Raw genomic sequence first — 25,506 nt, 5'->3', positions numbered from 1 at the left:
CCTTCAAGGCTCAGCTGGTTTCGCCTCCAGCATATCCTGGCCATATCCCTTCTCTCTGCCTCCACCTCCTGTAGCCTCTCCCCGAAAGGGTTTGCTCCTTCCTCAAATTTTCCCAGAATCCTTCATCTGGATCTTTTTTTTTTCCTGCCTCATTACCTTGCTTTATAGACTTCTAGAGGCCATCTAGTACTCCTCTTTAAATTTCACAGATAAGGAAACTAAGACCAATGGAGACTTAATGAATTACTTTAAGGTAAGCATGAGAGACGGAAATTTGAAGCCAAGTTCTCTGACTGTGGAGCCAATGTTTGTTCTATATTAGGCCCCCTCATACTTAACTATCTCATTCGGTAACCTCAGCAGCTCCCGTGGATTTAATTATTTTCTTTATACAGATGAGTCATATATGTGTGTACACATGTGCACGTGCATGTGTATGTGTATGTATTCCTATTTATGCCTAGTTACATATGAATATATAGAGGCAGCTAGATGACTCAGTAGATAGAGAACAGTGGATAGACCTGGAATCAAGAAGACCTCAGTTTAAATTCTGCTTCAGATAATTACTAACTGTATGACACTGGGCAAGTCATTTAAGTTGTTTGACCTAATTCACTGGAGAAGGAAATGACTCCAATATCTTCACCAGGAAACATCATGGACAATATGGTTCATAGAATTACAAAGAGATGGACTTGACTGAATAACTACAAAATACATGAATATGGGTATTTTTATCCAATCCTACTGAATTACAATCACACATCCCCAGGTTGGGGACCTCTCCATGTGGATGTCTCACAGGCACTCAGAGTCAGCATGTCTAAAACTGAACTCGATAACTCTTTCTGCCCCCCCCTACCCCGCCCCGAATCTCGCTTCCCTCTTTCAAACTTCCCCATTACTGTTGAGAGCATCAACAATGTCCCAGTGACCCAGACTTAAAACTCAATGTTACTCTCCATTTTTACTCTAATTCAATCACCGGATCCATTTTGTTGTCAAATCTGGTCACCCCATCCTCCCAGCATCTCCTGTGTGTGCTCCCTTCACTGCAGTCTCCACCCTGGTGCTGGTCCTTATTCTCTCTCTCTCTTGGACTATCATAGTAGCCTTCTGCTTGGTCTCCCTGTCTCTAGACTCTCTCCCTCCCAATTCATCCTCCATTTAATTATCAAAGAGATTTACCTCAAGCACATTTCTGAAAGCATCCCCCCAGACTAATATCCTTTTCACAAATCCTCAACTTCCAGGATCAAATATAAAATCCACTGTTTGGCTGATCCCTTCTGACATTTCCGGTCACTTTAAGTTTTACTCTCCTACCCTAACTCTATGACCTAGGTACATTAGTTTCTTTGCTGCTTTTGAACAAGACACTTCATTTCCCAACTCCATATATTTGTACTATCTATTCCTTCTGCTGAAAATGCCCTCACGCCTCCCTTCTGCCTTTTGTTGTATTTAAGACTAAATTCAAATCCTACCATCTGCGGGAGACCTTTCTCCAATTCCCCGCCTCCCCCCTCCCCCGCTAATACTTTCCCTTCCACTATTACCCTCTATGTAATGTACTCCTATAAAGCATTTGTGCCAGGTCATTGACAAGCCCTGTCCCCCAATAGAATGTGAGCTCTTGAGGGCAGGGACTATCTTGACTTAGTCTGGAACCTCAGCAGTTAGTGTCCTGGCTTAGTGCTCTTGTTGATAGCTGGAACGAATGACAGTGTATGGAGAAGTCTGGAGCCCTGCCAGCAAAGCTCCATGAAGGCAGGCCATATGTACTTGATCTTTGATTTCCCCAGCACTTAGCACAGTACCTTGACCAGTTTTTTTCCCCATGGACCAGACCTGATTAGTAAGTTTCGGGCAAGGAACTTCCCATCAACCACTGAGGTTCTGAAGGCTTTAGAGGACATCAGAGGTAAAACTTGAACCCAGGTCTTCCAGCCTGCCAGATCAGTTCTCCAGCCATAAGTCAGATTGCTTTAATAAATGTGCATTGAACTGAGCTGAACTGATCGGATTCGAATTGAATCGTAATGAATTCAAACCCAGGTTTTGGTTTTTGTTTTTGTTTTTTAAGGCCGAGGAGCAGGAAGTGGGGGCGAGGGGTGAGGGTGGGGCGGCGCGTCACCCCTAGAGTGAATAAATAGTTAAGCAATGGAGAAGTTTGATTAGGAAGAAACTTCAAGTTGGCCAAAAGACAGGCAGAGGGAACTCTCAGGAACATGCAAATGAAGTGATGTCATCCTCTCCAGCAGCGGGAGGCTCCTCCGGCAGCGTGCTCCGGTCCCCACCGAGCTTCCCCCGCTGCCACTACGTGAGTGCAGGTGTGTGCGGAGCCCGGCGGAGCCGAGCCGGGCTGGGCAGGGCTGGGCCGAGCTGGGCCGGGCTGCTCCGGGCTGAGCGGGACCGTTGGGCTGGGCTGGGCTGGGCTACGGGCAGCGGCGACGACCCCCCACTCCCCAGCCGGCCGGCCCGCGGTGATGCGCCCTCGGGCTCCGCGGCGAGAGCCCCCCACCGCCAGCCTGGCCGGCCGGCCAGCCGCTTCGGGCTCGTGGGGCTGGGGCCGCGCCCCCGCCAGCTGATCGGAGCCCCTGGATGTGTGTGACGGTGGAGGAGGCCGCTGCTGCTGGCGCTGCGCTGGAGGTCCGACAGGGAGCCCACGGGCTTGGAAGGCAGCGGGCCGCTGCGCTCTCGGGAATCCGCCTGGGGCCCAGGTGAGGAGCCCGAGCCCGGGGTCGGGATGGGAGGAGTGAGTGGGCGCGCTCCGCTCCGGGGTTCGGTAGGGAAGGGGGAAGTTCCGGGGCTCCGAGGCATTGCGTGGGCTGACACTTCCTTATCCCCCTCCTTGGTCCTCCGGAGAACTGGCTGATGGATGGGGGAATCTTCTGGCTGGCTCCGGCAGGCAGGCAGGTAGCCAGGTCCCTCAGCCTCCCGGCAGAAAAGGGGCAGACCAGCTCCTGAGGCTGCGGGGGACAGACGGGGGCGAGACGGGGGATTCCCGCCCCGAGCCTCGTCTCCTGCCCCCGTGCGGACGGTTCGCAGCAGCCAGCTGCAGCTTTCTCCAGCGGAGCCGCCTTGAGCTAGTCCCGGGGATTCAATGACATCCTTTCGCGTTTTCCTCAGTCATCCTTTCGCGTTTTCCTCAGTCATCCTTTCAGCCTCGGCTCCGTGAGCCTCCGAGGCCGAGTTCGGGTTATTTTTGTGTCCTCAGCGCCTAGCACGTGTCTTGCTCGTAGAAGGCGCTGAATAAAATGCTTATGGAATCGAGCGAATTGGATTAGGCATCAGAAATTCCAAAATGTTGTTCATAAAAATCAGTTGATGTTTTTGAAGAAGTTCCTTTTACTCAGAAATATGCTGGTCCCCTAAGAAGGTGGCGTTGGAGGGGGGGGGGGGGGGGCACAGAGAAAATTTGTCATTCCTTAAAGGTAGCCAGATTTTAGAAGAGAAAAGATTTTAGGAGATCGCCAGGGCCCAGAAACCCTGGGTTTGGATATGGTTCTACCAGTCATTATGTCAACCTTAGCTTACCTTTCTGGGACTCAATTTCCCCCTATTGAAAATAAGGACTTTAAAATAGATGCTTTGCTCTTCCTACTATTATGTTCTCCCTCCACTTCCAACCTAATTCTTGAATCTAATCCAACCTGCCTTTTTACAGATGGGTAAACTGAGACCCAAATTAGGGAACTGATTGTCTCCCACCTCCCCACCCAAGATCACACAGAGAGTTAATAGAAAAATCAAGCCCAGAACCGCTATCTTCACACTCCTAGAATCCACCGTGCTCTCTACTAGACATCAGATTGCTCTCCAGATGGCCAGGACCTAGCATAGGTCTCTTAAGAGAAGACATTGTAGCCTAGTGGAAAGACCAAGTGGTCTGGGAAGGCTGGGAAAATGTTTTGTCAATAGCTGTATGAAAAGTCATTTTTTTTTTTCCTGAGCATCTATGTAAAATGAGTGGCTAGGAATTAGTCTAATGACCTCAAAAGTTGACTTCTCTAGCTCCTTATGCTATTGATAACCACTCCAGAAAAGGCCTGCTCCAGATTATTAACTCTGGAGCCATGAAAATGTGTAACTTTTTTCATTAGTCATGCTTTCTAATCTTCAGAGGATGTGGCAAGGCTGTCAGCTAAGACTCTCTACCCGTCTAATTCTTTACTCATTTCAAACTTCATCATCTTCAAAGAAACCCATCAGTGGATGTCTTGCAACTAGTCAGAGAGCTAACCCAAGTCAAATGCACTTATTTTTTGGTGCATGGAGGGAATTAAGTGCATTATTCATACCATCGGGAGAGTTCTCTTTTAACCAAGGCAAGAAAAGATGATCCCGACTGTGTAGGATGATAGAAAGAATATTGTCCTGGGACTAAGGAGACCTGGATTCTAATTCTGGCTTTTGACACTCAGAAGCTGTGTGACTTGGGGTATATCACTTTGAATCTCTAAAGCTCAGCTTCCTCATCTATAAAACAAGGAGATTAGATGACCTCTCAATCCACTTCCAGGCACTTTTATGGCTTTTCTCAGATTATGTTCCAAAAATGGCCAGAAATAGCCTTTCACAAGGCCTAAAAAAAAAAAAAAAAAAAGAAAAAAGAAAGCAAAATTTATCTCTTGTCCTTTCCAACCTTGTGGTGTCTCCTTTATGGCCTAGCTTCTTAAACTTTGGGTCATGAACCCATATGAGGTCTAACTGAATGTGGGGGGTTGTGAATTTGTGATTTATTAATAGTAAAGGTCGGATTTGTATACCTATTTTACATACCTATATATTTGGGGTCATATAAAAATTTCTCTGATGAAAAGGGGTCATGAGGGAAAAAAGTTTTAAGAAGTCCTGATCTGTGGGACCCATTATCATGGACAGAATTCGGGACTAGGAGTCAAGAAATTCAAACCCTGCCTCAGACACTAACTCAAGAAGATTTCCTTGAGCCTCAGTTTTCTTTATCTGTAAAATCTAAATAATAGCCTCTACTTCATAGGGTTGTTCTGAGGATCAGATAAAATGATAAATGTGAAGAGCTTTGCAAGTCTCAAAGTTATGTTAGCTATGCTAATTATCCACCTCTAGAGTGAATATTAGGAAATCTCTGATGAATTCATCCCAACTAAGGTATCCTTGACTGATAACAGTTTGTTACTTATACCAGGTAGGGTTGCATTACAGGTGACAAAGTCCCCATTTGATTTAAATTCAAATGATGGAATATCTGGCTTTGGTGAGACCTGTGAGACAAAACTGGGGGTGGGAGGACCACCTTCTTGGTGGCTCTAAAAGCACACACACCTTTGAATAGAGTGCACTGTCCAAGAAATCAGCATTAAGGGAAAAGCTGTCCTTTGAGACTTGAAGTACTGCCCTGCTTGATGAAAGGTCATCTTCAAAGTCCACTCCCCATAGCTCTGATGACCATCATTCTGACCTGGCATCTCCCTGGAAGCCTGTGTTTATTCTTCCTATACAGAGCAGAAGCTGACACAGCTGTGACTGTCAACAGAAAGGGGGAAAAAGATGGGGGGGGGTGATGGGCAGGGAGGGGACAGAGGGAGCAGCTGGTCTCTCAGGAATCCTAGGATCAAAGATTTTAAAGCTGGAAGATACTTTCGATGTCAGCTAGTCAGACCTATTCATTTAAAAAAAGGGAAAATCTGAGGAACAATGACAGGCAGGGGTTTGCCCAAGGTCACGCTGGGAGCAAACTAAGTTAGGACCCAACTCATAACCTCAGGCTCCAGATCCAGGGCTTCTGGATACTCTTAAGTATCTTAAGATACTTACATATGTAGCTATGATGTGCTGGAAAGAAATCTAGCTTCCGAGCCAGCAAAATCTGATATAGTGACTGTGTGATCCTGATCATGTCATTTCACTTTTCTGTACTCCAGATAATTTGTTGGGAAGATGTCAACCTACACTGATAAAGCTTTCTATTTATATCAATGAAAATACAGGTGACCGGTCCTTGTCTTTACTAGGCTGTTTCAGAGATGGCTGAATCCTAACAATTTCTGACCTCCTCCAAATTTCTTCCCTTCTCCCAAAATCAAGTCCAACTAGGTTACATGTCTACTCTAGTCAGTAAATGCTTGTTGATTCTCTTTAGACAAGCAGATAGAGCTTCGTTCACATGAGCTCTTAGAGCATCTGGACTTTCTTTGTCACATGGTTATTTGGTGAATGCCTTGAAATGTAAAAATACATCGAATTATAAAGGAAACCCAATTATACTGAAAATACTTCTTTTTAAAAGCTGAAGTTCAGGTTCAGAACCCCCTAGGTTCTGAGAGAGATGGAGAGAACATCTCCAGTCACATCTGGCCAAAGAGAGACGTTTAGTCCCTCCTAGAGGTCACCCCTTTATGAGGAGGAACAATGGGCTTTTCCAAGCAGGAGTGGATCTCGTCCCACTAAGGGATTGATTTTTATTAGTCATGAGAGCCTCATTTCAGCTGGAATCGCATCATAATTGGCCGGTTGGATTATTCTTGTCCGCAGCCAGATTTGCCAATAACAGGTTTTGCCGTTGCAAACTGCAGCCTTTGGGATGTGCCATCCTGATTATAGTGTTGACTTTGGGGAACGTATCATTCAGCAGGCCAGATGCGAAGCAGGAGAGAAAGAGTCCTGGGCCCTTCACTGCAGCCTTAAATATCCTCAGTCTTGCTTTCGAAGAAGGGGGGAGGGTAAGTAGTGGGGGAGATCTGGGAGAGAACATGTACAAGTTCAAGGGCCTTGCCCCTTTGCTAAGCAACAGTTACCAACAACCTTAAGCAAATAGAATAGTGGAATTGTGAAAACAGGGGCCTTTCAGCTGATTCCCTGCATCTCTCTCTGGTGAGTCAGCAGGGAGCCTTCTGTCACTGCCCTTCAGTCTGTGTTGTTATTGTTATTATTGTTTTCTGCCCAAGAGAAGATAGTCCCTTCGGCATATCCCCCAGACTCCCCCCCCCCCCCGTAAGAGACTCTCGGTTTGGAGACGTCTCTCGGTGCTCTGTTCCTGTAGAAAATCAGAATTTGGGAGGAGGTTTGGCTTATAGATATAGGAAATTTAAAGGTGGGCTCCCCCACGTTGGCTCCCTTTGTCTCCTTCAAGGATGTTGCTAGCCCGTCATCCAAGAGCTGTCGGAGTTCTGCTCTTGGTCAGAGAGGCCGCGGAAATGTTCTCACGATAGGTGAGCCCCTTCGGAATGAACAAAAGTATTTCCTGGGTGGGCAGGGGGTCGCTCCGGCTGGGGGTGGGGGTGGGGGACGCTCGAGCTCCTTAGGATTCCCCGCAGCATATATCGGAATATTGGAGGAGATACGGGTGGGGGAGGGCATCATGGAGCAACATAAAAGCAAACACGTCCCAGCTGTTTGCGAAACCTTTTTCCCCAGCACATGCTTCGCCCCCCTGTGCAACGTCACTGGGAGGGCCGGGGCTGGAGGCCGAGCCAGTTGCATGCCTGGAGCAGGAGCCGCCACTCAGATGCATCCCTTGGCAGCAGCTGGGCTGGCCATATTTCATCAAGTTTTGGCCTCCTCATCTCCTCCTCAAACAATTGCAGCCTTGAGTGGCTGAGAAAGGAAGCATTAAAGGCTTGAGAAGTGCGTGCAGAGAGTGGCCTGGCAGCCTGTAGGGGCCCTCTCTCCAAAGCTGTTCTAAATCTCCGCATCACTTGTTTGGTTTGCATTCAGAGACTTTAATTGTCTTCCTAGGACACGAGAGAACTCGAGGCAGGCTGGCTTTATTTAGAACAGCTGAAATACTTGCACATTTCCACTCCTGGGTCACCGGAGACAGGAATGCGTTTCCTGCAGCTTCCTAAGAGGTCGGACCATGGGGAAGGAGGTCTCGGGACCCCACGGACCTAACTCCCTGATCTTCCTTGTCCATTGTCATCCTGTTCGAGGCTGAGGGAGATGTGAGAGGTTGCATCTGTCCCCCACCTGGAAAGGATAAAATCAGCAGGCACAGGACATACCAGAGAATGGACCGATAAAAGCGTGCAGGATGCAGGGGGAAAAAAACCAATGGCCACAATTGAAGCATCAGAGGGCCAATCCTGCCATTTGTATTTAACGTCTATAGAATTCTGAGCAATTGATTTAACCTCCCCAGCCTCAGTTTCCTCATCTGTAAAATGAATAAGTTGAAACAGATGGTTTCAGAGATTGCCAGCTCTAGTTTCTATGACTTTAAAATCTTAGGAGACAGGAGATCATTCTGTGCAGCAACAACCAGATTATACAATCCTCAGTTCTGATGGACATGGTTCTCTTCAACAATGAGATAATTCAGGCCAGTTCCATGGCCTTGGTTTTTTTTTTTTTATTATTAAAGCTTTTTTTTATTTTCAAAGCATATGCAAGGATAATTTTTCAACACTGACCCTTGCAAAATCTTGTGTTCCAAATTTCTCCCTCCCCTTTCCCCCATTCCATCCCCTAGATGGCGAGTAATCCAATACATGTTAAAAGATTGAAAAATTATCCATGCATATGCTTTGAAAATAAAAAGCTTTAATAAAAAAGAAAAAATACACATTAAGTCCAATATCTGTATACATATTTATACAACTATCATGCTTTACAAGAAAAATCAGATCAAAAAGGGGGGTAAATGAGAAAGAAAACAAAATGCAAGCAAAGAATAAAAAGAGTGTAAATGCTATGTTGCGATCCATACTCAGTTCTCATAGTCCTCTCTCTGGGTGCAGAAAATGAGTGGATGCCCATCAGTTGGGGAATGGCTGACTTAAGTTATGGTATATGAATGTTATATAATATTTTTATAAGAAATGATCAGCAAGATGATTTCAGAAAGGCCTGGAGAGACTTACATGAACTGATGTTGAGTGAAATGAGTAGAACCAAGAGAACATTGTACACAGCAACAAGATTATGCGATGATCAACTCTGATAGATCTGGCTCTTTTCAACAATGAGATAATTCAGGCCAGTTCCAATGGTCTTTTTTTTTTTATTAAATCTTTTTATTTTCAAAGCATATGCAAGGATAATTTTTCAACAATGACTTTTTCAAAACCTTATGTTCCAAATTTCCGCCCTTTTTCCACCACTCCCTCCCATAGATGGCAAGTAATCCAATATAGGTTGAAATCTTGAAAAAATATCCATGCATATTCTTTGAAAATAAAAATCTTTAATAATAAAAGAAAAAATACATGTTAAATCAATATATGTATACACATTTATATAATTATCATGCTGCACAAGAAAAATTAGATTAAAAAGGAAAAAATGAGAAAACAAAATGCAAGCACACAACAACAAAAAGGGGGAAAATACTATGTTGTGATCCACACTCAGTTCCCACAGTCCTCTCTTTGCGTGCAGAAAATGAATGGATGCCCATCAGTGGCTAAATAAATTAGGGTACATGAAAGTTATGAATATTATTGTTTAATAAGAAATGATCAGCAGGATGATTTAGATAGACCTGGAGAGACTTACATGACCTGATGCTAAGTGAAATGAGTGGAATCAAGAGAACAATGTACACACAGCAACAAGAAGATTATAAGATGATCAACTCTGATGGATTTGGCTCTTGTCAACAATTAGTTGATTCAAATCAATTCCAATGGATTTGTTATGGAGAGAGCCATCTGCACTCAGAGAGAAAACTGTGGGAATTGAATGTGGATCACAACATAGCATTTTCACTCTTTTGTTGTTGTTTGCTTGTATTTTGTTTTCCTTCTAATTTCTTTTCCTTTTTGATCTGCTTCTTCATGTTTAGCATGATATTTATGGAAATGTGTATAGAAGAAGTGCACATGTTTAACATGTATTGGATTACTTGGCGTCAAGGGGAGGGGATGGAGGAAAGGGAGGAAACATTTAGAACACAAGATTTTGTAAGATTGAATGTTGAAAATTATCCATGTATATATTTTGAAAAATAAAAAGTTTTAATAAAAAATCTTAGATGAAGAGAAACTCTTCTCAGAAAAGCAAGATCCCAGGTAATTTCTCTGCAGAAGAATAAAAGATGGCTTTCCTGAGATAGTTAGGGGAAAAAATCAGGAAAGAGAAGAGGGCCAGCAAGGAGTTTTTCCTTTGTTTTGCAGACTAATAAAAGCATAGCCTTCTTGGTTCTGTGCAGCAATGAGGGATGCAGAGAGAATCAGAAAGAACTGCATCTATATGCCAAGCCTCGCTTGGCCCAGTGATTTCAAACTCTTTTCCAAGGTCACTAACGATTGTCAAATGAAAGAGAATTTATCTTGTTCTTCTTGGTCTCAGAAGGCAGAACTGAGTAAAAGTTATAGGAATGTAGATTTCTTCCCAATATAGGTTGAACCCCCTAGAGATGCTGATGACTAACAGTTGAGTCCTTAAGTTCTGCTCAGTATTACACTCATCTAGGAAGGCATGCATTCTACCCAATATTAAGATAGAATTTGAGAGAGATGATCAGCTCTGTCTTTCTCAGAGAGCTGATATTTCTCTCCTTTAGCTTTGCCCCTTTCTGGGTGATAGTTTCGCTACATAAATTCTAGGCTTATAGCCACTATTATCTGATTTTATGAGAATATGGATTGAGCCTCCACTGACCTTACTTTAATACATCAACTTCTATAAAATCAAATCATATAAATAGGGCTTAATGGGGTTAACCCCCCTCAGAAAACTCAACGCTCTTTATACATGGCTGAAAAAAAGGAATACAATTGAAATATATAAAAAAACAACTTCCAACTATTGGCCACAATAGTTTTATTGGCATGCATAGCCCAAGCCCACTCTGAGCCTGGACCCTTAGAAGTTTAGATCCCATATTGGAATGAAATGAGATTTACTAGGTTATCCAATGGTTAACATAAGGAAGCTTACCTGGCCATAGTGTAGAAAAAAATATAAGAATGCAATCCTTAGTTTGGGTGGAACTTGGCAAAAAGATCCCTTGGCAAGATATGGTGAATTGCTGGCCTAGTACAGCCTCTAAGTCTAAAGGGCCCGTTGGATAGCTTTCTTAGATCTTAAAACCTTTAGCTTTATTTAAGTTATTCCATAGATTACTTGCAAATTACATCAATGTGTCCTGAGACCACAAGAAACTGCCTTATCAACTTGCTTCAAACTTTGGTCTTCTGGATCAATCCAGTATTAGAGCCAGCTACTTATTGATTGATTGATCTCTGCAATCTTTTCATCATTTTTTGCTTTTCTGGTATCTTAAAACATGCTTGGAACATGGGAAAGGCTTAAGAAATACTTGGTGAATGATTGGCTGATTGACTGATGGATGGAAGAAAGGTTTATTTTTTGAAAAATACTTGTTGGATTGAACTGGTTTGGGTTGGTATACAACTTTTAACCTTCTCTTGCTGTAGCCCCAATGTCACACTCTGAGTTGCCCATCAGACATGTCCAAGAGGTAGAAAATGTTCACTAGTTATCCATCTAGAGTGAGGAGTAAATACTGAGTGAACCCTTTGTGAAGAGTTTACTGGAAGACAGGAGCAAGAATCACAGCATGAGAAGACAGTAATGTACTGTGATCTGTCCCATGAGAGGGGATGCCCACATCTCTGAGATCCCAATTCCATGGAAGCACATTTATGAAATAAAACTTAGGAACTCCAAGGGCACTGGCTGAGGGAAGAAAGGAACCATAGTTAACCCTGACCAGAACAGTTTCAGTCATACATTGTCTTCAGGATCTATAATGCAGGGGATCACTCTGTCAACAAGCTTGCATTAGGTATCAACTGTATGTCATATAATGTGTTAGAGGCTAGGGGTACAAATACAACTAATCCAACAATGACTATTCACAAGAAGCTTACCTTCTGATTAGGGAGAACTTAAATACAAGTACAGTAGACAAGTCAGTGTAGTTTTAAGCAAATAATTAAAATAAAGCTAATAGTTTTAAGCTAAGAACTTTAAACCAATAGCTTAAAAACATCTAGAAGCTTAAATAAAGCCAATAATTTAAGTAAAGCTAATAGCCTTAAGCTAATAGCTTAAATAAAACTTATAGTTTAAAGTGATAATCTTGAGAATAGTTTAAATAAAGCTAAGAATTTTAAATAGTGCTTAAAACTGAGTTAAGATTTTTGGGGGGTATCTATGTATTGAATAAGTAAAAAAAAAAAAAAAAAAAAGAATATATTCAAAGCAATTGAATGCAAGGTAATTCAGGAAGGTGGCCACTAGCAGTGTAGGAATCTGACACACTGTGTCACCCTAGGAAAGTCATTTAACTTTTCAATGCTCCAGAGCAGAGTTCAATAGGCACAACAGGAGCCTGCTTTTATGTGGCCTACGAGTTAAGAACAGTCTTTATATTTTTAAGTCCAATAAAACTTTATTTTAAAATGAAAAAAAACATTCCTAGAGAGAGTACAAAAACAGATAGTAGACCATATTTGACTTATAAGTCAGAAACTCTTGACTTCTGCTATAGAACAAAGTTTCTGAAACTATGGGTCACCATGCCATACAAGATCTTGTAACTGAATGTGGGAGTCATGAAATTATGATTTATTATCAGTAAATTTTTTATTTGTATACCTGTTATATATATAAAATAGGTATACTTGAGTCACTTAAAAATTCTCAAGTGAAAAGGGATATTGGTGGGAAAAGCTTAAGAAGTCCTATTCTAGGGGCAGCTAGATGGTAAAGTGGATAGAGCACTAGTCCTGAAGTCAGGAGGACCTGAATTCAAATCTAACCTCAGACACTTAATACTTCCTAGCTGTGTGACTTTGGGCAAGCCACTTAACCCCTATTGCCTTAGCAAAAAAATAAAAACAACAACAAAAAAGAAATCCTGTATTAGATAACAATAATACTAATACAATAACAGCAACAAATGTTGTCAAAGAGCTTTCCAAATCTTATCTCTCTCAATCCTCACAATCCAAATCCTCAAGGAAGAGCTTTCTTCCTTCAGGGTACAATTGAAAAACTGCCTCATATAATTGGAAGCCCTCCAGAATCTCTGTGAGGTAAATCCTGTTATCACCCCCTATTTTACAGATGAAGGAACTGAATGAGAAAGGCTAAGTTTTTTGTCCAGAAGCATACAACTAGTGAATTCTGTCTGGGGCAGAATTTAAACTCCAATCTTCCTGATTCCAATCGCAAAATATTACCTAGAAACTCGTAATGCAGCCTCAGTTTGGGGGCTAATGGAAAGATCCAATCAAAGTACTTTTGGGACAATTAAGATGGAGAGAGAACTTTCAGCTCAAAGAAAAGATCAAGGAAGGCTTTTAATAAGAGGCAGTTTTTGAATTGTACCCTGAAGGAAGAAAGGAATATTAACAGGTAGAAATGAGAAGGGGTTATATTTCACTGGCAGGGGAAGAGCCTTTATAAGTCTATAGAAGAGGCAGCAGGATAATATTAAGTTCTTCAGTTTTATGGAAATGATATAGTTAATATAATCAAATCTAATAAATATATGCACCTACTATGTGCAAGGCACCATACTAGGGATATAAAGACAAGATAAAAAATAGTCCCTGCCTCTATACTCAATTTGGGGGCTGGGGAAGGTAGAGGGAAGAAATATCCAGTTTATAATATAAAATCTGAGAAATATATACATGGTATCTTGAAGAAGGAAATTACACTAATCACTAGGGACAATCAAGAAAGGTTTCCCATCATTTTTATAGAACTGAAGAATTTAATATTATTTTGCTGCCTCGTCTGCACAATTACAAAGGCTCTTCCTCTGCCAGAGAGTATAACCTCTCCTCATTTCTACTTGTTAATACTCCTTTCTTCCTTTAGGGTACAATTGAAGAACTGCCTCATATTATTGGAAGCCCTCCAGAATCCCTTCTTTGAGCTGAGTTTTCTCTCTCCCTCTCAATTGTCCCAAAAATACTTCCCATGGGAAATGGGACATGAACTGATATTTGAATTCTAAAAGGCAGAGAGTGAGGAAGAAATGCATTCCAGACATGGAAGATGTCATGAGCAAAAGCAGATAGGGGATGGAATGTTGGTTTGGTGAGCAGACAAGCCAGTTTCTCCTTAGAGCCCTTTTCACTGACAGAAAAAAAAAAATCCTATCAGTTACTGATGTTGAACCATTTAGCAGAACCAAGGATTTGGGGGACGAGAATCTTCCTTTCTTCTTTAGTAGCTGTGGCTGTAATACCTGCAGGAACACCCTCAGCCCACACATCCCTAGACACTTCCCATGATGCATTCCAAGATACGTGTCTGAGGGCACTGGGCTGGAAAGCTTCTATTCCCAGGAGTATGGAGTTCAGAGTCTTGGACTATCTGCACCCAGGTCTGAGGGGAGATAGTGATCAAGGTCGTAGGAGTGGTCTGCCCTGCTTGGGACATGTCACCTCCTATCTCTCCTTCAAGGAGCCTTGCTGCTTATTTTGGCATCCTTACCTTCTTGATGGGTGGAAGTTAGTGGGCATTTGGTGAGGATGATAAGCCCCTTCTCCACAGGTTCTGGTTCCTGGATTATGGCAATGAGGGCTAGAACCTTTCCATTCTATGTTCTAAGGTCCCTTCCCATTCTGAGTCTACATTCTAAGATTCCTTCCCACTCCATAATTTGACAGTTCTATAAACTCCAGATCTCCTTAGCTGGGGGCCTCATTATGGCATGGCAATGACCCTGGACTCCTACAACAAGAGAGCGCAATAAATCAATCAACAAGTACTTATCAAGCCCCAACTATGAGCCAGGAACTTAGCTAGATCCTAGTGTTACAAGCACAAAGAATGAAACAATCCTTACTTGTGACATTTCCATTCAAATTGGAGAGTCGACAAGTATGTGTATATATGTACACACCCAACATACACTTGTTTGTGCATATAACGTATTTGTCCTTCCATATATACATACAATAATAAGCATCTGCATCTATATGTGTGTGCACAAATGTGTATACCCATGTACAAATATAGCATAAATATAAAGTTAATGAGGGCAGATATATACAGAGTAGTTAACTAAGCTAGAAGGCTTTAAATATAGACCTAGCAATAATCTTTATTTTTGTCATCTGAGGAAAATAATAATAATAATAACAACAATAATAGCTCATATATAGAGATATACATACACACACACACACACACATATATATATATATATATATATATATATATATATATAGTACCTACTACGTACTAGGCATTGCATTCCATATTTTGCAAATATTATTCCAAGTTGGAGCCAGAAGGTTAAAGGATAGTTTTTTTTTTTAATTTAATAAATTTTATTGGTATCTTTTTTATAACACTTAGATTTCTTCCTCTATCTATTCTACCCTTCTTAGAGAGTCATCCCTTCCTTCCTTTTTTTTTTTGGTCAGCCAACAATTAGGCATTTATTAAATACCAAGCAACATACTGGGAATACAAAGAAAAGGGCAGGGCCCTTGCCTTCAAAGAGCTCACAATCTGATGAGGGAGACAACCTGCAGGCTGCTATGTACAAAAAGCAATGTAATGTGCATTGTAAAAGGGAGGTAATCTCAGCAAGAAGGCACTAGCAGGAAGGAAGGGCAAGTAGCAAGTAGGATGTGAGCTGAATCTTGAAGAAGGTCAAGATTAGAAGAAAAAAAGAAGAAGATGGTTGGGGGAGAATAGAATCATCATTACATTCGAAAAAATAACATCATATACAGTGTTCCACAGTATGGACCCCCATCTTTCCAAAGAAACAAAGAGGGATAACTGTTCATCATAATTCTTCAATTATCCATTTCTATGGTTTTGGGACTATTGTTTTTTCCATTTACATTGTTGTAGTTCTTGTTTTCCAGGATACAATGACTTTATTTTACCTTAGTTCACGTAAATCTTTCCAGGCTTCTCTGGATTCATCTATTGCAAACAAAATAACCTTCCATGGCATTCACAGCATCTTTAACTAGCTATTTTGTTTCTGACTTCTTTTTCCCCCACGAAAGTGATGCTATAAATTTTTTAATACATGTGGAAACTTTCTTTTTGTCAGTGATTTCCATGGGGGAATATATGTCTAGCAGTAGAATCTTTGAACATTTTGATCACTTTATTTATATAACTTCCAAATTGTTTTCCAGAATGGTTGTGCCAATTTACCCACAATGCATTAGTGGGTCCATCTTTCTGCACCCTCTCCCAAACCGACTATTCCCATCTTTTGCCATATTTGCCAATTTGCAGAGAAATTGTAAGATTTTTGGATTGTATCTTTTATTAGAGCTTTGGACCTTTCTTTCATATGATTCTTAATAATTCACAATTCTTCTTTTGAGAACTACTTTTTCGTGTCCTTCAGATTTTTCCCCTCTGTTGAGAAAGTGAAGGGTTTTTAATGACAAGTGGAGGATCTTGTGGCAATAGGGATCACAAGTCAGGGGCATGCTCTCACAAGGGAAAAAAAAGGTTGGAGAAGGCACCAAACAGTGGGAAGTTTAGAAATTTCCTATCCCAGACTGGACACAAATATGTGTCCCCAGCTATGTGTTTCTGCCAAAGGTTAATTAGCATCTTCGGGGAATGGGGGAGTTGGAGAGGAGAAACTCCCTCACACATATCTCTACCCCCTCCCATTCTGAAAGCTCCAAAAAGGAACCGTACTTGAGAAGTATCCAAAAGAGATGAGTTCCCTTTGGATGTCTTCTAGGGCAGGAAAAGGGAGGTTCCCCCAATGAGAGACTGTCCTCCTTGGCTTCAACAAACCAATTATTAGGAGACAGCTTCCAATCAGTGGGGCTCACCATGGCTTCTCTATGAGGAGCATGTCCCCCAGCAAGGGGCCAAGTAAACATGTCCAGCTCCATGGGAGGTGTCCAAGTAAAAACAAGGTCTGTGTCCTACAGTCTCATCAGGTAGACAGGGCCCCACCAGATCCCCCAGGGCTTCCCCTGACCCCCTCTAGGACAGACAAACATCATTTCCCACTGCTCTTCTCTATAAAAAAAGCCCTCTCTGCTGGTTCTCCCTTCTTCTTATCAGATTTCTATTCTGGCTTCCTCCTCATTCCTTTCCTACTACACATGAAATGTGGAGTTTTCTCTTTCTTTCTCTTCCCCAGAACACCCAGGGGAAGTTCAGGCCCCAGATTCCTGCTGGGAAACTGGACCTAGAGCTGATGTCCTGGCTCCCTTTGGCTACTGTTTATAGTGTATGCAGCAGGAGTCCCTTCTTGAAGCCTGGCCAATGGATCTTCAAGGCTGACCAGGTCAGCTGAGGACCAGCAGCTGCTGAAATACTCCCCTCCCTGAACAGAAAGATTTTCTGATTTGTCCCATCATCGACAGACCTGGGTTTGGTGTTCACTCTCCAAGAAACTAAGATTCTCACTTCTCTCTTCTTTTTCTTTCTCTCCTTTCAGACTCTGCTCCCCTTCCTTGGTTATCTCTCGTGCCTCTTCAATGACCCCAATCTAGCTCTGGGTACAGGCTCCTTTTCCCCTTACTTTGGGAAGAGCAGCTCTCCCCGGGAGTCTGACTTCTTGTTAATGATTTTTCTCTCTTTCTTTAATTGGCTTTTGCCTTCCCACATGCCTGGATTTCTTCTTTGCATTTATTCACTCCCTTGATCCTAAACCCTTTTCCCATGATGAACCAATAATATCACCTAAATGTACTATTAACAATTAAGAAGATTGTTATTCTTGACACTAGTAAAAGCTCAGAGAGATGGAACTGGTAGTAGCTCAGAATCCAGAAGCCCTATATTCAGACCCCATGTTTGATAAGTCACTTAGCCTCTCTCTGCCTCAGTTTCCTTATCTGTAAAATGGGAATAAAGATAACCCCTGGAGGGCAGCTGATAGTGTATAGTAATGTAGTCGATAGAGTATAGAGTCAAAAGACCTGAATTAAAAACTGACTAACTAGATGATCCTGAGCAAGTCACTATACTCTGTTTGCCTCAGTTTCCTCATCTATAAAATAAATTGGAGAAGGAAATGGCAAACTATTCCAGTATCCTTACCTAGAAAACTCCAAAAAGAGACACAGAGAGTCAGACATGACTGAAATGATGGAACGATAACAATAGCACTTACCTCCCTGGATTGTTGTGAGCATAAATGCAGCTATTTGGAAAGTGTTTTGCAAACATTAAAGCACTGTGTAAATATAGCTGTTATCATTATTTTAGCAAAGAAATTTCTCAAAACCTCAACTTTTCCATTTATAAAGTGGGGAACACACTCAATACACACATACACACACACATATATCACAGGATTGTTGTAAGAAAAATCCTTTGTAAACCTTAAAGCATTATAATATATACATTATCATTTGTTTATTGCAAATATATTTCTATATTACATATACATATATATACATTTATAATAGATACTTATGTGCATTTATATACACATTATATATTAATATAAATTTATATATTATTTATATACATACAAATATATATTTATGTGTATTTATATGTGCATATAATATAGTATATATGAGATACATTTCTCTATAAAGATTATATATAATATACATTATATACATTTATATATCATAATTTACAGAATCTATTAATATACAAATAAATATAAGTATAGTTATATTAACATGTCATATAACTACATAAGTGTATGATTATCTTCAATGTTCTGTCTTGATAAGAGAAAGAGAAGGGAAAGACACTGAGCGAGGTATCATAGAAGTAAAAGTAGAAATTGCATTTTCCTTTAACCCAATCTCATCATAGATTTTAGAGCCCCAAAGGACTGGAGAGGTCATTATGTCTTCTCCCGGTTCAGTGATGCAGTCTCCGTTAGCCATTTTTCAGAATGAACCAGCCCTCCCAGATCACCCCCAGGCCAGATGGAGTTATAGTCTGGTTCCAGAATGCCCTTTGCCAAGTTCAAACATAAACTGGCTATAAAGATTTTTTCCCTATTAATGAATCTGGTCATGAGCACTGAGGTGACCTTCCTTTTGTATGTGCCTATTTACTTACATATTGTGTCCCCCATTAGTAAGTAAGGGTTTTGAGAGTACACCGTTTTTATGTTTTTTACTCTCTAGGGATCCCCAACATTTCGCATACCACCTGGCACATAGCATACACTCGACAAATGTTCACTGACTGGCTGACTGACTGACTGATGAACTTGGGGGAACGGAGCTTCAGCAGTTTCCAGAAGCCAAAGAAGGGAATGGTACAAGCCAGAAAAATTTACAGAGGGCTCATTAAGGAAGGGATCATAGATTTAGACATTGAAAGGTGACAATCTAATCCACATTAGCCCCATTTTGTAAATAAGGAAACTGAGGCACAGGGAGGAAAGGGAATCAGTTGCCCAGAATAACAAAAATAGGAAATAACAGAGCCAGAAATTTATTGCATGTATGCATATGATACCAAATCTAATATTCTTTCCAGAACATCATGATGTAGTCCATATTTTCTATCTTCAGATCTCAGGCAAGAAAGTTTTGGCTGGCCCCTCCTGTGTCTCTTATCATGATGGATAAATAGAAATTATTATATATAAATATGTTGTCATTATGGATAAATAAAGAGCCTGCTCTATGCAAAACATTGTGATAGGGATGGTTCAGAGTTTAGATAACAATTTACATTAGACAACAATTGTAATACTCAAAAGTTTACAGAGCACTTTCCTTATAAAAACTTTCTGAAGGAGATAAAAACAAAAATTGCCCATCATTTTTTAGATGAGGAAACTGAAGAGTTAAATAGTTAAAGGATCCAAAAATCACATAGTTTAAAAGTGTCTGGGGCAGCTAAGTGACCCAGTGGATGGCGCACCAGCCCTGAGTTCAAATCTGGTCTCAGAAACTTAACATGTCTTCACTGTGTGACCAGGGGGAAGTCACTTAACTCCAATTGCCTCAGCCAAAAAAAAAAAAAAAAAAAAGTATCTGAGTTAGGATTCAAAATTAAGTATCCTGATTCCAAGTCCAATGCTCTATCTACTATGCTGTCCTTTCCTTCAAGTCAAGGCCCTTGCTCTCAGGGAGCTTACGTTCTAGTAATGAGAGAATACGGCAACAAAAATAGATGGCTCTAATACTCAATAGGACATAAAGTTCAATAAATGAGAACAAATCAGCAAGCATTTACTAAGCACTTCCTTTGTGCCAGGTACTATGCCAAGAATTAGGAAAATAAAGAGTAGTAAACAACATGTACATAGGAGGAAATATACATAGAAAATTAATATAAAATCTCTACAATTTCAGGAGAAGACCCTGTAAGTCAAAGATTTGGGAATAGAAGCTAATTTCAAGGGATCAAATATATGGGTTTAAAAGTAATTCAGTTTGAAATCTGATTTAGAATATATTGCCTAGATACAAAATATGGGAGGGGGGAGTACAGCATAATGGATAGATATGAAGAACACTAGAGCAAACAACACAAATAAGCATCCCATCCCAGGTCCAATGCCAAAACAAAATGATAGCTGGCCATCCAAGGGCCTCTCATTCCACTTCAGGAGTTTATTGACTATGTGGTCTTGGCAAATTACATAATCTCTCACAGTCTCTGTTTCCTCATCTGTAAAATGGAGATAATAATAGTTTTGAGGATCAAATGAGATAACGTGTAAAAAGTGTTTTACCAACCTTCAGCTGCATAAAGATCAGTTAGGAAAAGTATTAGAGAGTTACCAAATGAGCTATGGTGTGAGGTTTAACATAGAGCAGCCCATCAGTGATGCCCAATTTTCTGAGAAGCCCTTTTTCCACTCCCGAGTTCCACTTGATTATTTTGACATCTCCTGAACGAATCCCTTCACCTCAAAGAGGTGCTTAATTGTGGATTGAAATTCATTCAGAAACACAGAACAACCAGGAGTGGGGAAAGATTGCTAATGTGAGGTATATCTCCTCACAAAAATCAGTTGTGGAAAATTAGCACCCTGGGTAAGAGCTTTTCAAACATAAGTGATTTTGGGACCTAAATTTCCCGAGCCTCAGTTTCCCTGTGTAAAAAGTAAGTTACCTCCCAGAATTATTGTGAAGATCAAATGAGAGAAAATATGCAACATACTATAAAAATGTCAATTATTGCTATTGAATTATAAAAGCCTAAGATGATTTTAGGTTTCCATCAGCTTTACTGAATTTCCTTGTTAATCATAGTGACAATTTTCCTCCTCCTCCTTCTTTCCTTCTCTCCATACCCCATTCTTAACTGCCGTAACTTCTCACATCTTAGTCCTTTATTTCTAGGTGACTATGTGATACATACACAGAGACAGACAGACAGACAGACAGAGACAGAGAGACAGATAGAGACAGAGACAGACAGACACACAGAGGCAGAAACAGAGAGGCAGACAAAAAGAGAGAAAAAGACAAAGAGACACAAAGAGAGAAACAGAGAGTGAGAGCTAGGTGCGCACACACACACACACGCACACACACACACACACACACCACCACCACCACCACCACCACCACCACTACCAAAGGCACAAATGCCTACATTTTCTTCTGACACTCACAGGTACCAACAAGGTTCTCATCAAAGAAAGTCAATTCCAGCTTATAAAGTTCTGTCCCCGGCCAAGAGCACAGCTATCAGTCTAAGCTCTATAGACAGTGGCTGGTGAATTCCTGCCAGTCTCAGGCGACCATGGGATACATCAGGGTCAAACAGGGAATTCTTGAAATACATCTGTTATCTCAGAGGAAAACTCTGAACTTCTGGAGTTGAGAATAGCTCTGTTGAGGTTCTGGTTCCATTATCAAGTTGGTTGTCAGGATTCCATTATTAAGATGCAAAGTCTGCTAACTGGTCCCTTTCTTCTAACACCCCAGAAATATGCCTGCATTGACCTTTCATTTTTTATTCCCTTGATCTTACTCAGAAAGACACTTCCAAAAGAGGTCAGGTATGATCTCTGCTCAGGAGGATGCTAACTGAGCCCAGCAGGTAATGCGAGGTAACCATCCAGCTCTTGTGTCACCTGCCTTGGAATCATCTGTTGCCCTCCATACGGAACACAAGCTGGAAATGCAAAGCAGCTTAATCGTTGTAATTGAGTGATTGTAAGTGGCGTTCCTCAAGATAATAAAATAGGACAGCTTGCATTCCCCTACTGCTGGAGACACGCCATGTCTTCCTCTCCGTCTTCCATTCCAGATGGCGGCATTCTCTGTCACTGGTACCTTGGGTTATTGGACCAAAGGAGAGCTGTTTCCAATTTTCTTTACAGCCAGATGTTTTGCTTGGTTCACCTTGGGCAATGTGTCAGTTACACTTTATAATCTGCTCCCCCATCCTCATTTGTCATCCTCAATATAGCTAGACTTGGATTTCTAGGTTGATGATGGCAGGTATACATCCTTTTTTTTTTTTTTTTTGAGACTGAGGTCACTTTCTTTGCACTTAGGAAGAAATGACTTCATCCCACTATTCATAATTCCGTTCACTTATAAAAGGTGTGAGGTAGTACTTTCCCTCTTCCTACTTTGCAAGGATACTAAGAGTGTTTATAAAATAATGGGTGCAAAAGATATTCTGAATAGTCTGAAAGAAGTTGATTTACCAAAGACTTATCAAAGTGCTAAGAACAGTCACATAGTCAGATGCAGCTATGGTCTCATCAATGCAGATATTCTCTGCAGATATGAAATGGAAAACTCATCTGTGTCTTCCTTGGTGACTCTTGTGTGTCCTCCCATAAATCCACTCAACATTCTGAGGACTTTTCTCATTTTCTCTGGGTTTCTTAAGGATAACAATGGAGCATACAGACTGTCCATTGATTATCCCTCACACCAGGCCAGGTCTGGAATCAGGAAGACTGTTGTTCAATTCCCACTTATTGGTTGTGTAACCTTGAGCAATTCACTTAACGTCTATCTTTCTCAGTTTCCTCCTTTCTAAAACGGGAATAATAACAGCACCTCCTAAAGTTGTGAGAATTAAACAAGAAAATCTTTGTAAAGCCCTTATTTCAGTGTCTGACACATACTAAGTACTTAATGAATGTTTTTATTTTCCTTCCCTTCTTTTCAATCTCATTTTCCCTTTTCTTCCTTCTTTCCTTTCTTCCTGCCTTCCATTCATTTAATTTTTCAACCATACTTTCCTTTAATAGCATCCTTTTTCCTAGTTCAAATCAAAATAGATCCTCATTTGCCGGTTGTTACATCACGCTCATACCCAGGGACACACCTCTCTGGTGCCTTTTGAGTGATTTTGGTTTTGTTCATTCATTTCCCAATTGTTTCTGCCTCTTTGTGACCCCATTTGGGGTTTTCTTGGCAAAGACACTGGAGTGATTTGCTATTTTCTACTCTTGCTCCTTTGACAGATGAGTAAACTGAGGCAAATAGGGTTTAAATGACATGCCTTTGGTTACTAAGTTCCCAAGTGTATGAGGCCAGATTTAAATTCAAGAAGATGAGTCTTCTTGATTCCCTGCCCAGTACTCTGTCCACTATGGCGCCACCTAGCAGCTCCACTATGAATAAGACCTATTTCTAATTCTTCAGCTACTGTCACTCGTATAGCTAGGTTAGCTGGGTACAACAGTCAATAGAACAATAGATCTTGAATCAGGAAGACCTGCATTTGAATCCAGACTCAGACACTCACTATCTGTATGATATTGTACAAGTCACATGATTTTTGTGTACCTCCTCATCTGTAAAGTGGGAATAAGAGTACCCCTGCCTGCAAAGGTTTCTATGAAGATCAGTTGAGATAATATTTGTAAATATTTTGCAAACCTTAAAGTGCTATGTAAAAGCAATCTATTATTATTAATGATTGTAGAATAGTGATACTTAAACGATAAGCCTATTTTTCAGGAAAACTTTGAACACTTTGTTTACAAGGAAATAAATAGTCCCCATCCTTAAGGGACTCATATTCTACTAGGTCACTGTAGTAGGAAAAGACATGTACACAAATAATAATAACATAAGAATTATGAGAGCATAAGAATGATCCACAGCTCCATAGGAATATTGAAGAATGGAGAGAATGCTTTGGAGGGGTGGGGTGGGATGGTTTTGATAAAAGAAGGCTAGAATTAGGGAAGTTGGGAGGAGGGCCAGGTTTAGGGGGTAAGAGAATGAGTTCCATCTTGGCTTTCTTATGTTTAAGATATCTAAAAGACATCTAGAAGTATGTATCCAATTGGCAGGCAATTGGTGATGTGGGATAATAGTTTGATTTGAGAGTCATCTGAATAAAGAAGATAATTGAACTCATGAGGTCATCAGATTTTAAGTCAGAGCTTCCTGATTGCAGATCCAATGATCTATTCACTGAACTACCTATGTGCCCTAATCTAGCTCATACAAGGTTAGAACCCTAGATGAGACAGACGGGGGGGGGGGGGGGAGGGAGAGAGAAAGAGAAAGTAAGAACAAATACTAATTTAAAAAAAAATGAGGTTATTATAGTAGGCCAAGAGAAAGGTGATAAGGGCCTGAACTAGAATAGTAAAAGTATAAATTGAGAAAAGGAGACATATGAGAGAGATGTTATGAATTTAATAATTAAAAAAAAACCAAAATGTTAGAGCTGAGAGGGACTTTTAAACACAGAAGATCAGTAGTAAAAAGGAACCCAGAAATAGAATAATGCCTGAGCTGGAAAAAGCCCTTTGAGACTCCCGTTAGCCACATTCACTAGACGAAGTTCCTTCACTTCTCAAAGCCTGTTTCCCTTTCTGTACAATGCAGATGACAATGACAGCTTATATTTCTGCAGCCCTTTCAAGAGTAACAAAGCACTTCCCTCTTAAAAGCTCAGTAAGGTGTAGTTGAGATGCTAATTCCCTTTTTACAGCTAAAAAAACTGATTCAGAGATCATGTCTCTCTCTCAAGGAAGCAAAACCTGGATGAAAAGGTCCCTCACCAAGCCATGTACCTTTTCCTCCTTGCCCATCCCAGAGCAGCTTTTTTGGCTCCCTACCTCCCCAAACTGAAGATCAGAAGAAGCCATGGGAGGAAACTACCATGAGCTGCTGCTGCTGTTGTTTTTACAACAGCATCAGTGGAGTCCTGAAACCCCTCCCCTCACCAAAGACAAATCTGACCATAAGTCACTGATAGGTGTGCCCACTTCATCTCAGCCCCACTTCATGTTTGAAGGCCTCCTGTTGAGGGCACCATTTTTTCAAAGGTTTTATTTAAAACAATAACACTTTGCAGAGCTGACCCTTCATGCTACTGAGCTCCTAAAGACAGGGCCACCAGCAGTTCAGACTGAACCACAAATACAGAGGCCCACATTCTTATCCTCTGCCCCAGGAGGTTGGCCTGGGCCTCCCCAGCTCCCGAAGATGAAAGTCTCCCACCATCACTCCATCCCTGCTTAATTCGGGATAAGTGTTTTCCCTCCAAATTATGAGAGGAAATTCAATATTATTTTAGGATTTGCCTCTGCATAATCACCGATAGTGCTGAGAGAACAATTCTGTATTCATATCAAACACAAACAAGTCCATTCCAATAGCATCTTGCTTCTCTTTGCAACCCAACAAAGAGAATGGATTTAATATCAGAGGGGATGGA

General features: G+C 41.1%; 1 protein-coding gene across 2 annotated transcripts in view; it reads left to right on the top strand.

The window, feature by feature from the left end:
• Nucleotides 1-1,407: 1,407 nt before the first annotated feature.
• Nucleotides 1,408-25,506, top strand: part of ZNF469 (zinc finger protein 469) — a 216,503-nt gene continuing 192,404 nt past the window's right edge. For both annotated transcript variants that reach the window (XM_031950160.1, XM_031950159.1), the window contains exon 1: nucleotides 1,408-2,726. The gene's annotated coding sequence lies outside the window, so the exon portion shown is untranslated. The remainder of the gene's footprint in view (nucleotides 2,727-25,506) is intronic.

This window comes from Sarcophilus harrisii, chromosome 2 (assembly GCF_902635505.1).
Source record: "Sarcophilus harrisii chromosome 2, mSarHar1.11, whole genome shotgun sequence".
Lineage (NCBI taxonomy): Eukaryota > Metazoa > Chordata > Mammalia > Dasyuromorphia > Dasyuridae > Sarcophilus > Sarcophilus harrisii.
Note: the sequence above shows the minus strand (reverse complement) of the source record. Positions and strands in the feature narration are given on the sequence as shown.